Raw genomic sequence first — 11,840 nt, 5'->3', positions numbered from 1 at the left:
AAATATGTCCTATGTTGTATAAAAAAAAAGCCAGAATAAGACATTTACAGATTTGGTGGATTCAGTGGCTAATGCTGTCAGGCATCAAATTCTCTGTGATTCTTTTTGGCTGTCCCTTCACAGTTGTAATCTGGCTGAAAAACACAAACAACCACATAAGCTAGATGAAGCAGCTGTATAGATAAGATACTGTTCTCACATTAAAATGTCTAAAGGCAGAAAAAGTGTAAATACCTTCTTTTTTAAAAAACATCTTTATTGGAGTATAACTGCTCTGCAATGGTGTGTTAGTTTCTGGTTTATAACAAACTGAATCAACTACACATATATATATATATATCTCCATATCCCCTCCCTCTTGCATCTCTCTCCTTATCCCACCCCTCTAGGTGGTCACAAAGCACCGAGCTGATCTCCCTGTGCTAAGCGGCTGCTCCCCACTAGCTATTTTACATTTGGTAGTGTATATATGTCCATGCCACTCTCTCACGTCGTCCCAGGTTACCCTACTCCCTCGCCGTTTACTCAAGTCCATTCTCTATGTCTGCATCATTATTTCTGTTCTGCCCTAGGTTATTCAGAAGCTTTTTTTTTTAGATTCCATGTATATGTGTCAGCATACAGTATTTGTTTTTCTCTTTCTGACTTACTTCATTCTGTATGACAGACTCTAGGTTTATCCACGTCACTACAAATAACTCAATTTCATTTCTTTTTGTGGCTAATATTCCATTATACATATGTGCCATATCTTCTTTATTCATCTGTCGATGAACACTTAGGTTGCTTCCATGTCCTAGCCATTGTAAATAGAGCTGCAAAGAACATTGTGGTACATGACTCTTTTTGAATTATGGTTTTCTCAGGGTATAGGCCCAGTAGTGGGATTGCTGGGTTATAATAGTAGTTCAAATTTTAGATTTTTAAGGAACCTCCATACTGTTCACCATAGTGGCTGTAACAATTTACATTCCTGCCAACAGTGCAGGAGAGTTCCCATTTCTCCACACCCTATCCAGCATTTTTTGTTTTTAGATTTTTTGATGATACCATTCTGACTGGAGTGAGGTGATACCTCATAGTAGTTTTGATTTGCATTTCTCTAATGATTAGTAATGTTAAGCATCTTCACATGTGTTTGTTGGCAATCTGTATACCTTCTTTGGGGAAATGTCTATTTAGGTCTTCTACCCATTTTTGGACTGGGTTGTTTGTTTTTTTGTTACTGAGCCGCATGAGCTGCTTATAAAATTTGGAGACTAATCCTTTGTCAGTTGCTTCATTTGCAAATATTTTCTCCCATTCTGAGAGTTGTTTTTTCCTCTTGTTTATGGTTTTTTTGCTGTGTAAAAGCTTTTAAGTTTCATTAGGTCTGATTTGTTCATTTTTGTTTTTATTTCCATTTCTCTAAGAGGTGGGTCAAAAAGGATCTTGCTGTGATTTATGTCATAGAGTATTCTGCCGATATTTTCCTTCAAGAGTTTTAAAGTTTCTGGTCTTACATTTAGGACTTTAATCCATTTTGAGTTTATTTTTGTGTATGGTGTTAAGGAGTGTTCTAATTTCATTCTTTTACATGTAGCTCTCCAGTTTTCCCAGAACCACTTGTTGAAGAGGCTGTCTTTTCTCCATTGTATATTCCTGCCTCCTTTATCAAAGATAAGGTGACCGGGCTTCCCTGGTGGCGCAGTGGTTGAGAGTCTGCCTGCCGATGCAGGGGACATGGGTTCGTGCCCCGGTCTGGGAAGACCCCACATGCCGCAGAGCGGCTGGGCCCGTGAGCCATGGCCATTGAGCCCGCGCGTCTGGAGCCTGTGCTCCGCAATGGGAGAGGCCACAACAGTGAGAGGCCCACGTACCGCAAAAAAAAAAAAAAAAAAAAAAAAAGACAAGGTGACCATATGTGCTTGGGTTTATCTCTGGGATTTCTATGCTGATCCATTGATCTATATTTCTGTTTTTGTGCCAGTACCATACTGTCTTGATTACTGTAGTTTTGTAGTATAGTCTGAAGTCAGGAAGCCTGATTCCTCCAGCTCCGTTTTTCTTTCTCAAGATTGCTTGGGCTATTCAGGGTCTTTTGTGTTTCCATACAAATTGTGAAATTTTTTGTTCTAGTTCTGTGAAAAATGCCATTGGTAGTGTGAGATGGGTTATATTGAATCTGTAGATTGCTTTGGGTAGTATACTCATTTTCAAATATTGATTCTTGCATTCCAAGAACATGGTATATCTCTCCTTCTGTTTGTATCTTCTTTAATTTCTTTCATCAATGTCTTATAGTTTTCTGCATACAGGTCTTTTGTCTCTTTAGGTAGGTTTATTCCTAAGTATTTTATTCTTTTTGTTGCAGTGGTAAATGGAAATGTTTCCTTAAATTCTCTTTCAGACTTTTCATCATTAGTGTATAGGAAAGGAAGAGATTTCTGTGCATTAATTTTGTATCCTGCTACTTTACCAAATTCATTTATTAGCTCTAGTTGTTTACTGGTAGCATCTTTAGGATTCTCTATGTATAGTATCATGTCATCTGCAAACAGTGACAGCTTCACTTCTTTTCTGATTTGGATTCCTTTTACTTCTTTTTCTTCTCACTCCTGTGGCTAAAACTTCCAAAACTATGTTGAATAATACTGGTGAGAGTGGAAAACCTGGTCTTGTTCCTGATCTTAGAGGAAATCTTTTCAGTTTTTTCCATTGAGAGCAATGTTGGCTGTCGATTTGTCATATGTGGCCTTTATTTTTTTGAAGTAAGTTCCCTTTATGCCTGCTTTCTGGAAAGTTTTCATCAGAAATGGGTGTTGAATTTTTTCGAAAGCTTTCTCTGCATCTATTGAGATGATCATATGGTTTTTCTCCTTCAATTTGTTAATATGTTTTTTCACATGGATTCATTTGCATATATTGAAGAATCCTTGCATTCCTGGGATAAACCCCACTTGATCCTGGTGTATGATCCTTTTAATGTGTTGTTGGATTCTTTTCGCTAGTATTTTGTTGAGGATTTTTGCATCTATGTTCATCAGTGATATTGGCCTGTAGTTTTCTTTCTTTGTGACATCATTGTCTGGTTTTGGTATCAAGGTGATGGTGGCCTCGTAGAATGAGTTTGGGAGTGTTCCTCCCTCTGCTATATTTTGGAAGAGTTTGAGAAGGATAGGTGTTAGCTCTTTTCTAAGTGTTTGATAGAATTTCCTGTGAAGCCATCTGGTCCTGCCATCTGGTCCTGGGCTTTTGTTTGTTGGAAGATTTTAATCACAGTCTCAATTTCCGTGTTTATGTTCGGTCTGTTTATATATTCTATTTCTTCCCAGTTCGGTCACAGAAAGTTGGGCTAGTCTAAGAATTGGCCCATTTCTTCCATGCAGTCTATTTTATTGGATTATAATTGCTTTTAGTAATCTCTCATGATCCTTTGCATTTCTTCAGTGTCAGTTGTTACTTCTGCTTTTTCATTTCTATTTCTATTGATTTGAGTCTTCTCCCTTTGTTTCTTGTTGAGTCTGGCTAATGATTAATCAATTTGTTCATTTTCTCAAAGAACCAGATTTTAGTTTTATTGATCTTTGCTATCATTTCCTTCATTTCTTTTTCATTTATTTCTGATCTGAGCTTTATGATTTCTTTCCTTCTGCTAACTTTGGGGTATTTTTTGTTCTTCTTTCTCTAATTGCTTTTGGTGTAAGCTTAGATTATTTGAGATTTTTCTTGTTTCTTGAGGTAGGATTGTATTGCTATAAACTTCCCTCTTAGAACTGATTTTGTTGCATCCCGTACATTTTTGGGTCGTCATGTTTTCATTATGTTTTTCTAGGTATTTTTTTGTTTCCCCTTTGATTTCTTCAGTGATTTCTTGGCTATTTAGTAGTGTGTTGTTTAGCCTGCATGTGTTTGTATTTTCTACAAATTTTTTCCTGTAATTGAGATCTAGTTTCATAGCATTGTGATAGGAAAAGATACTTGATACGATTTCAATTTTCTTAAATTTGCCAAGGCTTGACTTATGACCCAAGATGTAATCTATCCTGGAGACTGTTCCATGAGGACTTGATAAGAAAGTGTATTCTGTTCTTTTTGGATGGAATGTCCTATAAATATCAAGTCCATCTTGTTTAATGTATCATTTAAAGCTTGTGTTTCCTTATTTATTTTTATTTTGGATGATCTGTCTATTTTGAAAGTGGGGTGTTAAACTCCCCTACTATGATTTTGTTACTGTTGATTTCCCCTTTTATGGCTGTTAGCATTTGCCCTATGTATTGAGGTGCTCCTATGCTGGATGAATAAATAATTACAAATGTTATATCTTCTTCTTGGATTGATCTCTTGATCATTATAGAATGTCCTTCTTTGTGTCTTTTCTTTATTTTAAAGTCTATTTTGTCTGATATGAGAATTGCTATTCCAGCTTTCTTCTGATTTCCATTTGCATGGAATATCTTTTTCCATATCCTCACTTTCAGTCTGTATGTGTCCCTAGGTCTGAAGTGGGTCTATACGGGTCTTGTTTTAGTATCCATTCAGCCAGTCTATGTCTTTTGGTTGGAGCATGTAATCCATTTACATTCAAGGTAATTATCAACATGTATGTTCCTATTACCATATTCTTAATTGTTTTGGGTTTGTTGTTGTACTTTCCTTCTCTAGTGTTTCCTGTCTAAAGAAGTTCCTTTAGTATTTGTTGTAAACCTGGTTTGCTGGTGCTGAATTCCCTTAGTTTTGCTTTTCTGCAAATGTTTTAATTTCTCCGTCAAATCTTAATGAGATCCTTGCTCGGTAGAGTAATCTTGGTTGTAGGGTTTTCCCTTTCATCACTTTAAATATGTCCTGCCACTGCCTTCTGGCTTGCAGAGTTTTTGCTGAAAGATCAGCTCTTAACCTTATGGGGATTCCCTAGTATGCTATTTGTTCCTTTTCCCTTACTGCTTTTAATATGTTTTCTTTGTATTTAATTTTTGATAGTTTGATTAATATATATCTTGATGTTCTTCTCCTTCAATTTATCCTGTATGGGGCTTTCTGCACTTCCTGGACTTGATTGACTATTTTCTTTCCCACGTTAGGGAAGTTTTCAATGTTATCTCTTCAAATATTTTCTCAGTCCTTTTCTTTTTCTCTTCTTTTTTCAGGACCCCTATAATTCAAATGGTGCATTTAATGTCATCCCAGAGGTCTCTCAGACTGTCTTCAATTCTTTTCATTCTGTTTTCTTTATTCTGCTCTGCAGTTGTTATTTCCACTATTTTGTCTTGCAGGTCACTTATCCGTTCTTCTGCCTCAGTTATTCTGCTGTTGATTCCTTCTAGAGAATTTTTATTTCATTTATTGTGCTGTTCATCATTGTTTGTTTGCTCTTTAGTTCTTCTAGGTTCTTGTTAAAAGTTTCTTGTATTTTCTCCCTTCTATTTCCAAGATTTTTGATCATCTTTACTATATTACTGTGAATTCTTTTTCAGGTAGAGTGCCTATTTCTTCTTCATTTGTTAGGTCTGGTGTGTTTTTACCTTGCTCCCTCATCTTCTCTGTGTTTCTCTGTCTTCTCAGTTTGCTTTACTTTCTATGTTTGGGGTCTCCTTTTCACAGGCTGCACATTTGTAGTTCTTGTTGTTTTTCGTGTCTGCTCCCAGTGGCTAAGGTAGGCTCAGTGGGCTTCCTGGTGGAGAGAACTGTTGCCTTTGTTCTGGTGGGTGAGGCTGGATTTTGTCTTTCTGGTGGGCAGGACCACGTCCAGTGGTGCGTTTTCATGTGTCTGTGACCTTATTATGATTTTGGGTAGCCTCTCTGCTAATGGGTGGGGTTGTGTTCCTCTCTTGCTAGTTGTTTGGCATAGGCTAAGCACTGTAGCTTGCTGGTCATTGAGTGGAGGTGGATATTAGCATTGAGATGGAGATCTCTGGGAGAGCTTTTGCTGTTTGGTATTATGTGCATCCCGGAGGTCTCTGGTGGATCAAGGTCCTGAACTCAGCTCTCCCACCTCAGAAGTACAGTCCTGACACCTGACCAGAGCACCAAGTCCCTGTCAGCCACAGAGCTTTTCGGAAGTCTGAGGTCTGCCAGCGTTCAGTAGGTGTTCTGTAGGAGTTTTCCACATGTAGGTGTATTTCTGATGCATTTGTGGAGAGGAAGATGATCTCCACGTCTTACTCCTCCACCATATTGAATCCCCCCCCAAAATATTTTCTTGTGTTTCTTATTAAGACAGAGTAAAACTTTCCCAGAAGCCACACAGTAGATTTATGCAATAGCAGACAACTCATTGGATAGTAACCAGTGTGTCCATGTGAGAAAAAAAACACTGATAAAGGAGATGGAATCACCATGAATTATTAGGTACACATTGGTAAATGAATATTTAATATCTGAGCAATTTACGATTGTCTAAACAGGGAAGAAAAGTGATGGGACAGGGATGAACTTTGACTAGGTAACCAACAATGTCTGCCATAGCCCTCTTGTGCCAGTTTCCAATGTCTGCTCTAACACTAAAATACCTGCTATTTTAGTTTGCTAGGGCTGCCATAGCAAACTATCACAACTTTGCAGGCTTAAAACAACAGAAATTGATTGCCTCACAGTTCTGGTAGCTGAAAGTCTGAAATGAAGGTGTTGACAGGACCATGTTCTCTCTGAAACCTGCCCAGGACTCCTTCATGGTGTCTTCCTAGCTTCCTGTGTTTGCTGGAAATCTTTGGTGTTCCTTTGCTTGTAGATATAGCACTCCAATCTCTGCCTCCATTATCACATGGCTGACTATTCCCTGTATGTCTCTGCTTTCTCTTCTCATAAAGACTTAGTCATATTAGATTAGGGCCTAACCTAATGATTTCATCTTAACTTTATTACATCTACAAAGACCCTATTTCCAAATAAGGTCACATTTACAGGTCCCTGAAGATAGGAATTTAACCTACCGTTTTGGAGGAACACAATTCAATCCATAACACCTACATAGTGATGCTCTTTCAGGGTTACCAATTCAACTCATAACATCTATATAGTGACCTTTTAGGGTTACCAATGCTGTAACATTGTTTCTTGTGAGTCTTTCCCTGTGAAACAAGGTCTGGAGCCTCCACGTCATAAGACAGCAGCGTCTAATAAGGTTCGAAGACTTGAGTACTACTTGGGTCATCTTGGGAAAGCCACTTATTTTCTGTGAAACCGTCAGTTTCCTTACCACGTAAGAACTTCACAATATGATACTCTGATCAAAAGACATTATTTGTTTGGTCTCAGAAGAACCCTCTAAGGAGATAAATTTGCCCACCATTTTTGATTATATTAAACATTAGATCATTTAATTTACCACTTTCTACTGTCATACTCATGAAATATTCTGATTATAAAGTCATTCCATGTGATAGGTTTATATAATGTGAACTCTCTCTCCCTAAAGTTGTTACATTTCACAGTATAATTTGAACCATTGGCTTTAAAATATTATGAAAAAAATAGAGATTTTGATTTTTTTTTAATTTCCAAATTCTCATGGGTAGAACTTGATGATCTGCCCTCTATTAAGGCAAGTTCTAAAAGGCAATGTGACAGTCTCATTTTCGTTAATGTATAATGTGTTTACTTGCTGGGAAATTTGCAATTTGAGGTGCTTATGGTTTAATAGTAGAGACATAATTATTGATTGGGATATTACATTATGAATATAATAGGAAAGTATAGAGCTGAATGACGTCAAGTTTTTCCAGGTGGAGTTTGTGAAGAAAAACATCCTCACCTCCAGTTACAGGATCAAGATGGTCCAGAAGAAAGGGAATTTCTCGAATTCCACTAGCATCTTTAACAAAGGCTGAAGAAGCCAAGTGTGTGAGTAGACAAGCCCAGCACAGACCAAGTTGGGTTGGCATAAGTTTAGGGGAAGAGAGCCTATCCTTCTCATCCCTTCCAGGAGAGTCACAAGAATTCAAAGAGACTCGAATGAAAAGGTGAGACTTGGCTCTGATGCTGGGACAGAACTCATGCTTTAGTGACTATAGTAATTAATATTTGTGTCTGCCTGATACCCCTTTCTCTACTAGAACATACCTCTGTGTGTGTGTGTGTGTGTGTGTGTGTGTGTGTGTGTGTGTGTGCTTCTACTCTATTCAACTAAGTACAATTTTCTGTATTCATCTCGTGTTTCTTTTGGAAAATAATGTGCATAAGCATACATGAAATTAGTGTATGGTCAATTTGTTTCCTGATACATTAATCACATTGGAACAAAGTCACATTTTTTAAATGAGCATAATAGCAGAACTGATTATATTCCTAGAATAAAGCGTATTTTTTCTCCATCTAACTAAATGTGTTTCATGGCAATATAGTTGAACAAAACTTTTCCTATTTGTAATGTAACAAAACCAATTTTCCCCCAAATTTATGTGAAACCCATTAAACTACTAAAATGGATGTACATTCTGATATCCAATTTTATACAGTTGTGTGACATTGCTATGATATGCTGCTTGCTTCAGTAAAAATAGGATTATTTTACAGAGTATTCTACAGACCCAGCTTGAATCAATATTTTTAATGTTGTTGCTGTGTATTTAAAATGCATCTTTGTGCTAAATTACTTTTTTCTCAGGACAAATAATCACACAAGAAAAAGAGTATAAAACATTAATTGTTAGTTGGAATAATCAAAAATCTGTTCAGCATTTCATTTACAATACTGATTTCTACCCATTTCTATCAACTAGAAAAATGCTCTTTAGGGAGAACATTGCAAATATTGTTTCAGTGGGGTTTTTAGGTTTGTTTTATTTTTTGATTTAGTACTCTGTGTATTATTATTTTTTTAATTTTTATTTTATATTGGACCATAGTTGATTAACAATGTTGTATTAGTTTCAGGTATACAGCAAAGTGATTCAGTTATACATATACAAATATCTATTCTTTTTCAAATTCTTTTCCCATTTGGTTATTACAGAATCTTGAGCACAGTTCCCTGTGCTATACAGTAGCTCCTTGTTGGCCATCTATTTTAAATATAGTAGTGTGTACATGTCTATCCAAAATTTCCTATCTGTCCCGCTCCCATCCTTCTCCACTGGTAACCATAAGTTCACTCTAACTCTGTAAACCTGTTTCTGTTTTGTAAATGAGCTCATTTTAATCATTTTTTTAACATTCTGCATATAACTGATGGTATATGATATTTGTGTTTCTCTGACTTACTTCACTTAGTATGAAAATCTCTAGTTCCATCCACGTCACTGCAAATGGCATCACTTCATTCTTTCTTAATGGCTGAGTAATATTACATTGTATATAGGTACAACATCTTCTTCATCCATTCATCTGTCGATGGATATTTAGTTTGCTTCTGTGTCCTGACTATTGTAAACAGTGCTGCAATGAATATTGGGGTGCGTGTTCCCCTTCAAACCATGTTTTCTCTGGATGTATGTCCAAGAGTGGGATTGCTGGATCATATGGTAGCTCTATTTTTAGTTTTTTAAGGAACTTCCATACTGTTCTCCATAGTGACAATATCAATTTACATTCCCACCGATGGTGTAGGAAGGTTCCCTTCTCTTTCTTTCACATCTTTATTGGAGTATAATTGCTTTACAGTGTTGGTTAGTTTCTGTGCACAACAAAGTGAATAAGCTATATGTATACATATATCCCGATGTCTCCTCCCTCTTGAGCCTGCCTCCCACCCTCCCTATCCCATCCCTCTAGGTCATCACAAAGCATTGAGTTGATCTCCCTGAGCTATACAGCAGCTTCCCACTAGCCATCCATTTACATTTGGTAGTGTATATATGTCCATGCAACTCTTCCACTTTGTCCTAGCTTCCCCTTCCCCCCACCATGCCCTGAAATCCATTGTCTACACATGCATCTTTATTCCTGCCCTGCCACTGGGTTCATCACTACCACTTTTTTGATTCCATATATGTGCGTTTAGATTCCATATATATATATGTGTGTTAGCATACAGTATTTGTTTTTCTCTTTCTAACTTACTTCACTCTGTATGACAGACTCTAGGTCCATCCACTTCACTACAAATAATTCAGTTTCATTCCTTTTTATGGCTAATATTCGATTGTATATGTGTGCCACATCTTCTTTATCCATTGATAAATGGATAAAGACATTTAAGACATTTAGGTTCCTTCCATGTCCTGGCAATTATTAGTGCTGCAATGAACATTGTGGTACATGTATCTTTTTGAATTATGGTTTTCTCAAGGTATGCCCAGTAGTGGGATTGCCGGGTCATCAGGTAGTTCTATTTTTAGTTTTTTAAAGAACATCCATAGTGGCTGTATCAATTTACATTCTCACCAACAGTGCAGAAGTGTTCCCTTTCCTCCACACCCTCTCGGGCATTTATTGTGTCTAGATTTTTTGATGATGGCCATTCTGAACTGTGTGCGGTGATATCTCATTGTGGTTTTGATTTGCATTTCTCTAATGATTAGAGATGCTGATCATCTTTTCATGTGTTTGTTGAACAAATGTATATCTTCTTTGGAGAAATTTAGGTCTTCTGCCTGTTTTTGGATTGTGTTGGTTGTTCTTTTTCTATTGAACTGCATGAGCTGCTTGTATATTTTGGAGATTAATCCTTTGTCAGTTGCTTCGTTTGCATATTTTCTCCCATTCTGAGGGTTGTCTTTTGGCCTTGTTTATGGTTTCCTTTGCTGTGCAAAAGCTTTTAAGTTTCATTAGGTCCCATTTGTTTATTTTTGTTTTTCCCATTACTCTAGGAGGTGGGTCAAAAAGGACCTTGCTGTGATTTATGTCATAGAGTGTTCTACCTAGGTTTTCCTCTAAGAGTTTTACAGTGCCTGGCCTTACATTTAGGTCTTTAATCCATTTTGAGTTTATTTTTGTGGATGGTGTTAGGGAGTGTTCTAATTTCATTCTTTTACATGTAGCTGTCCAGTTTTCCCAGCACCACTTATTGAAGAGACTGTCTTTTCTCCATTGTATATTCTTGCCTCGTTTGTCAAAGATAAGTTGACTATAGGTGCATGGGTTTATCTCCGGGCTTTCTATCTTGTTCCATTGATCTATATTTCTGTTTTTGTTCCACTACCATACTGTGTTGATTACTGAATATTTGTAGCATAGTCTGAAACCAGGGAGGCTGATTCCTCCAGCTCTGTTGTCCTTTCTCACAATTGCTTTAGCTGTTCAGGGTCTTTTGTGTTTCCATACAAATTGTAAAATTTCTTGTTCTAGTTCTGTCAAAAATGCCATTGGTGATTTGATACGGATTGCATTGAAGCTGTACTATAGTATATAGTCATTTTGACAACATTGATTCTTCCAATCCAGGAGCATGGTATATCTCTCCTTCTGTTTATATTATCTTTGATTTCTTTCATCAGTGTTTTATAGTTTTCTGAGTACAGGTCTTTTGCCTCTGTAGGTAGGTTTATTCCTAGATTTTTTATGCTTTTTGTTGCCATTGTTGTTAGTGTATAGGAAAGCAAGAGATTTCTGTGCAGTAATATTTTATTCTGCAACCTTACCAAATTCTAGTAGTCTTCTGGTGACATTTTTAGGATTCTGTATCTACATACAGTATCATGTCATCTGCAAACAGTGACAGTTTAACTTCTTTTCCTATTTGTGTTCCTTTCATTTCTTTTTCTTCTCTGATTGCCAGGGCTAGGACTTCCAATACTATGTTGAATAAAAGTAGTGAGAGTGATCATTCTTGTCTTTTCCTGATCTTAGAGGAAATGCTTTCAGTTTTTCACCATTGAGAATGATGGGTTTGTGTGGGTTTGTCATATATGGCTTTTATTATGTTGAGATAAGTTCCCTCTATGCCCACTTTCTGGAAAGTTTTCATTGGAATTTTGTGTTGA

Source organism: Monodon monoceros, unplaced genomic scaffold, assembly GCF_005190385.1.
Source record: "Monodon monoceros isolate NGI ecotype Baffin Bay Population unplaced genomic scaffold, NGI_Narwhal_1 Super_Scaffold_20, whole genome shotgun sequence".
NCBI lineage: Eukaryota > Metazoa > Chordata > Mammalia > Artiodactyla > Monodontidae > Monodon > Monodon monoceros.
This window is presented reverse-complemented; position numbering follows the sequence as displayed.